Source organism: Lupinus angustifolius, chromosome LG20 (genome assembly GCF_001865875.1).
Source record: "Lupinus angustifolius cultivar Tanjil chromosome LG20, LupAngTanjil_v1.0, whole genome shotgun sequence".
Classification (NCBI taxonomy): Eukaryota; Viridiplantae; Streptophyta; class Magnoliopsida; order Fabales; family Fabaceae; genus Lupinus; species Lupinus angustifolius.
In genome coordinates this window covers 19,248,214-19,254,769 of record NC_032028.1, presented here as the reverse complement: position 1 = coordinate 19,254,769, position 6,556 = coordinate 19,248,214, and positions in this window count along the sequence as shown.

The window sequence follows — 6,556 nt, the reverse complement described above, 5'->3', positions numbered from 1 at the left end:
TAAAAACTCATTACAAGGTGACCTATCTTTCCAACCTTTCTTCAACACTTTAAGGCACATGTTTCCAAGGTATACTTAGATTACACATTTTAGTTCCTAACATTTGTGTGTAATCTCAGTGACATTTGTGTAATCTTGGAGTACTGTCTGAATATAGGATTTGGTGAAAAAATATAATATCGATATGAGACAACTCTGACTCCTTAGTGTTAAATGTTAAAACTTTAAATTTAGTTGTTTTGTAGAGTAAGTTGTAAACTTGTGTCATTTATTTCTAATTTGTGGTTGTTAAGTGATACTCTTGGATTGAAATATGTTTTGTAATTTAGACTTTGAATTTGTTAAAGACTTAAAGTTGTTTGTTTATGTGAATTTTGAGTAGATTATGAATATGAATTATAAATTTGAGTATCTACCTATTTGGAATTTTTTGTTATAGGTTTGTATATATATATATATATATATATATATAGCCTTGAGGCATTTATTATTTAATTACTGATCATCAGTTGAATTACTGTAACACTATACCATTACTCTGATCGATTTGATAACCGGTACAGTTTTAATAACACTAGGGTCAAGAGTGGCCGATCTTGAATGATAAGGCTTGAAGTTATTCAAGAATTGTCCCCATGCAAGATAAAAACACATCAAAAATTTCATAAATCATAATTTAATGGGTATAAAATCAAAATTATATTAATAAATAAATAAAAACTTGGCTATTTATCTCCTTTGTCTAGCCGTCACTGCTACATTTATCTTTATCATTCATAACTTATTCTTCTTCTCTAAGCAAGAAACGGGTCTACCATACATAACTCATGGCTGTTGACCACAACTGAGAAGGAAAGGAGAGAGAGAATAATAAAGATATATTTTGTTTTAAATTAAAGAGTAAATTATATTGACAAACTGAGCTTTAGTGAAATTACATAAATTATCTTTCACTTTTTTACACCTACACAAACCTCCAATAATTTTTATACTTTCATTACAGTGACCACCACGGCATAAGAAATAAGTGTAATCATTTAAACAAAAAATGTGATAAATGCAATTAAGTTAAACAAAACATGATATATTGTGAAGACAAGTCCAAATAATATATGAGTCAATATTTCTTTATTATTTTTGGTTCGTTACACTATATTATAAGAGCGATTTAAATAATATTTATTTAGAATTGTTGATACATTTTGTAACAAAAAATAATAAAGATACATTGATTTGTATATTATTTAAACTTGTCTACACAATATATCATATTTTGTTTAACTTAATTGCATTTATCACATTTTTTGTTTAAAAGTTACACTTATTTCTTATGCAGGGGTGATCAGTGTAATGAAAGTATAAAAACTAGGAAAAATTTGTGTAGGTGTAAAAAAGTGAATGATGGTTTGTGTAATTTCACTAAAACTCAGGGGTGTCAGTGTAATTTACTCTAATTTAAAAGATATCTTTTTAATTTTAAAAAAGAGGATTTGTTTCAGTCCTTCTAAATTAATTTTTTATTCAAATCTTATCCAACGTCGCCTCTATTAAGTCATGTAAGAATTTTTCATCCAAATTTGATATTAGAAACCAAATAAAAAACAGAGGAACTAATTTTAAAACTACTAACATTTTTTTGTGGGCAATGAAATTCATTAAAAAAAAGTAAAAAGATAAGAAGAAAAAGTGGTATTTTTATCTAGAAATACCATTAAGCATTATATCCAAGAACACAATTATACACATGATTCAAGACCCACCCCACAAAAGAATATTTGAAACTAGGAAAATGAGCATTAAGTATATTCTAGAAATGTAGAAAAATTAAGTACATTACCTCATCAAGGTGAAAATGAGAATTTTCGAAGATGATTTTGTTCCTAACAAACGTCCAAGAGTCTAAATAGTAGCGTACCAGAGTGACATATATTATTGTTTGTACTTTTTCTCCATCCATAGAATATTTGCATGTAAGGATAAGTTGTTCTTAACATCATTAGGAAGAATTGATTTAAGACCAAACTGAGAGTAGAGATTCCGTTGGAATTTGTTGAAAGAATGATGTTTTGAAGTGAAATGAAAAAACTCACTAGTCTCACTTTGCTTGGAGGAGAGAAGTTGAAAGGCTTTATAAGCCTTAAGTTGCGGCCCAACATCTTTTTAAAAAATATTTATTTAGTAATTAATTTAAATTTTTGGGGCCTTTTGGGCTTGGACTGTGTGTTAACCAAGTCAACAGACACATGCAACAAGGAAAGAGTCATTAGAGAGCCGTCGGTAATAGAGCCGTTGGTAATAGAGTCATTGGTGAAAGAGTCGTTGGAGGCATCAAGCTATAAATAGAGTCCTTATTCCCTCATTGTTTTTTGCACCAAGTGGAAGGCGTTTACCTCTCAACTTATCTTTCTATCCCCTTATATTCCACCGACACATTTCCGGCAACCTTCTCCCTCTTTCTTTTTGTGGCACTTGAGAATTGGCACAAGCAGCCAAAGTGGAAATTTTGAGAACTGATACTGATAGTCATATTGTGGAAAAATAATTGGCACAGGTAGTAATACTATGGGAATTCGAGAATTGAGGTAGCCATATTGTGGGTGTATTCGAGAGTGATTCTTACCGCATAGTAAGAAATTGTATAACAGAGAACTGTACTATTTTATCTTGGGGACAGCGTGGTTGATAGTCTGCTTTCACATTTTGGACAGTACCACGGAACGTCTTAAAGAGAGTGTCGCATCCCGATTTTCTGCCGAACACCGGTCACACGACTGATTTGGAGTCGCCACCATGCTTTTGTGGTCAAAACGTAGAAAACCTTTTCAATGCCCAAATATTGGAAAGACTTTGCCTTTAAACTAGATCCCTGGACTCGACAGTCGGTTACAGATTGGGGAAGGTATTAGCACCCCGTCCGCATGTTATCAAATGGTATCCACATAAATTGCATAAAACTAAATATACCCAAAAGCTTATTTAATCAAATAATTATTGACAATTTTTTTTTATTTTTTTTATTTTTTTGTGCCTGACAATGATTCTTCTTGCTCCTGCGTATCCCTAGGTGCAATAGGGAAATCAAGACTACGTAGTTCTTAGATAGGAAATATTTGATGTGTTTGATTGGTTTTAGTATAGAGTATGAAAAATTTATATCTCTCATATCTAGGGTAAGCAAGAAGATCCAACTCTGGACTACACCACCTTACTCCTATTCGAGAGAAAGAAGATGCAGTTCAAGACCGCATACCGCTTTTCAACTCGAATAAGGTAGGAAGATAAGACTCGGGTCGGGTACCGCTTACTTAAACCCTATAATTCTAAGAGTTTTTTTTTATAAATATATAAGTAAATATTAAATCTATTATATTTAGGATAAGCAAGTCTTATATTTATGATAAGCAAGAATATCCAAATATGGACAACACCGCCTTACTCCTATTCGAGAGAAAGAAGAGCAGTTCAAGACCACATACCGCTTTTCAACTCGAATAAGGTAGGAAGATAAGACTCGGGTAGGGTACCGCTTACTTAAACCCTAGAATTCTAAGAGTTTCTTATATAGAAATTATTATTAGATAAAGTTCGGTTCTAAAAAGTTTAAGAGAAATTTAACGTTTATTATACATTAGATACTGCATTAGATAATATAATATTTTACAAATGGCATGAGATAACCGTAAGGTGAATAATCAAACAAAAGTCAAATTTAGTAACAACAAAAGCTACAAATTACTGATATATATATAGAAGAAATAATGAAGAAGGCTATGATAATAAGAATAAAAAGGGATAAGAATAGAAACAAATAGATAAAAAGATAAGAAGGAAAGAATATGTTTAGAGAAAGGAAGAAAACGTAGACTGCCATGGAAGGCAGTCTGGTCCTGTGGTGCCTCAAAATAAAGCGGTGATAAGACCCAACCTGCACAGGGAAACCACAAAATCTCCAGGCAGACCAAAACTATTGTGGGTTATGCATATGGCAGTGTGTAAACAAAAACAAATGCAAAGGATAGTCCCACAACAATAAGATATTAAGATCGACTTATGTTAATTTTTTACCTATTTGCAGTGTCTTTGGTCTGGATGAAACAACAAGTTGATGAATATGTTGGATATATGCTCACGTACAATAGCCTTCTTTTTGGAATAGATTGTCTTGTCTGATTTTGTTATTCTTCTATTCCCTTTTGCTAGAAACAGATGACTTTGCTTAAAGACAAGGTGGCTGATGTAATGTTAGGATAAGGCTTTTGAGTGTGTTTATTGAAATTGGTATAAAGCTGCAGTTTTGGTATCTGGTTGTGTGTTTCTTTTTTTTTGTTACTAAAGCTGCTGAGTAGGAGTTAGTACCAAGCAGGGCTATTTATAGCCCCATTTAGGTTTAGGGTTAAGGTTAATGAAGAGTCTTAAGATAGTTACTACCTACTCCTGTGAGTGTTTTTAATTGTGACCCAGTCCCTGAACTTCCATAAAATTTTAAAAAAGACCCTAGACGAAATTGAGTATTCTCAGCTACCCCTCTTTACTTGTTACTTATCTGGTAACATTCAAACCATGGTATGAGTGTTATCAGGGTAAGTAACTACTAAAGAAAGGGAATACTAATTTCGATTGGGGAAGCTGCGAAAGAGACAAAGGGCTGGGTCGCGATTTAGAGACACAAATATAACTATCTAATCTAGAAAGATCGACCCAACTTGGGTATACGCTGAAGCTTGAGCCTGATCACGCTCCTTATGTGATGATGATATTGCATTAGAAGCTGGTGATGTAATAATCATTTAGATGTCTATGTCTGACAATGATTTAAAACATGCTTTGTAATTAAATCAAATGAGCCTCTAAGGATAGAGGTTTAGGGAAATGGCCAAGAATGCATGTTGGATACTGTCGAAACTTGGGACATCAAAGCACTAGGAACGCAGTTTGGGGTACTGTCGGAACCTAGGTTGACAAGAGAACACCGAAGACGCAGGTCGGGGTACTGCCATAATTCAGGAAGATAAAGCCAAGAACGTAGGTCGGGGTACTGCTAGAATTTGGGACATCAAAGCACTAGGAACGTAGGTCGGGGTACTGTCGGAACCTAGGTTGACAAGAGAACACCGAAGATACAGGTCGGGGTACTGCCAGAACTCGGGAAGGTAAAGCCAAGGACGTAGGTCGGGGTACTGCCGGAACTTGGGACATTAAAGCACTAGGAATGCAGGTCGGAGTACTGCCGAAACCTTGGTTGACAAGAGAACACCGAAGACGTAGGTCGAGGTACTACCAGAATTCGGGAAGGTAAATCCAAGAACGCAGGTCGGGGTACTGCTGGAACTTGGGACATCAAAGCACTAGGAACGCAAGTCATGATACTGCCGGAACCTAGGTTGACAAGAGAACACCGAAGAGGCAGGTCGGAGTACTGCCGAAATTCGAGAAGGTAAAGCCAAGCACACAAGTCGAGGTACTACCGGAACTTGGGATATCAAAGTACTAGGAACGTAGGTCGGGGTATTGCTAGAGCCTAGGTTGATAAAAGAACACATTTTGATGTATGAGTTTGTATATTATTTAGACTTGTCTACACAATATATAATGTTTTATTTAACTTAATTGCATTTATCACAATTTTTGTTTAAAAGATTACACTTATTTCTTATACAGGGGTGGTCAGTGTGATGAAAGTATAAAAACTAGGGGAGGTTTGTGTAGATGTAGAAAAGTGAGGGGTGGTTTGTGTAATTTCACTAAAACTCAGGGGGTGTTAGTGTAATTTACTCTAAAAGTAATAACATTCTGGCATCTAAGTCCAGCAACGTCATAACATTTCGGCGTCTGAGTCCGACAATTCTAATGAATCTAGGTGATTGATTGGTTCAAAAAGTCTTGGTCGACTTTCCTTGAGTATGATTATGCAAGTAAGATGAGTATTTTGAAAGTGTGATTGCTTAGGAGTACGTTGTGCAATGCATGAAATTATATTTGATGAATGAGATATACATTGAGTGATGTATGTATGAATGATAGCATTTATGACATGAACTATGTGTATGTAAAGCTAACGTATGTTAATTTAATGCTTGAGTCATCATCCGATAGGGAAATGTCCTTAGGGGGCATTCTTGTCTTTGTAGTAATTATCGCCTTATTGCTTTCTCGACACCAAAACACTTAGTCTTTAGATAACATGTGGATTAGCTCGAAGATCGGCTCGTGAAGTTGCTCATGATTGCTTTGGAGTAGAAAACCTCTTTGTAGTTGTCGGCAACAAATTGTCTTTGGATAGAAGACGAATGTCATTAAGTGCTGTAAGGGTTAGAGTTTTCATTTTCATACTATGGTACATGTTAGGTATCAGTGGTCAAGGAACACCTAGAAGGGGGGGGGGTGAATAGGTGTAGCGGTTAACAATTACCGCTTCTTGATCAAAAGCCCAATTGCTGGAAAAACAGTCCAGTTAATCGATTAACAACAAGATTTAATCGATTAACTATTGTACAGAACAGAATGACTAAACAGGCAAATTGCACAGTGATTAAAGCACAATTGAACATATATATTT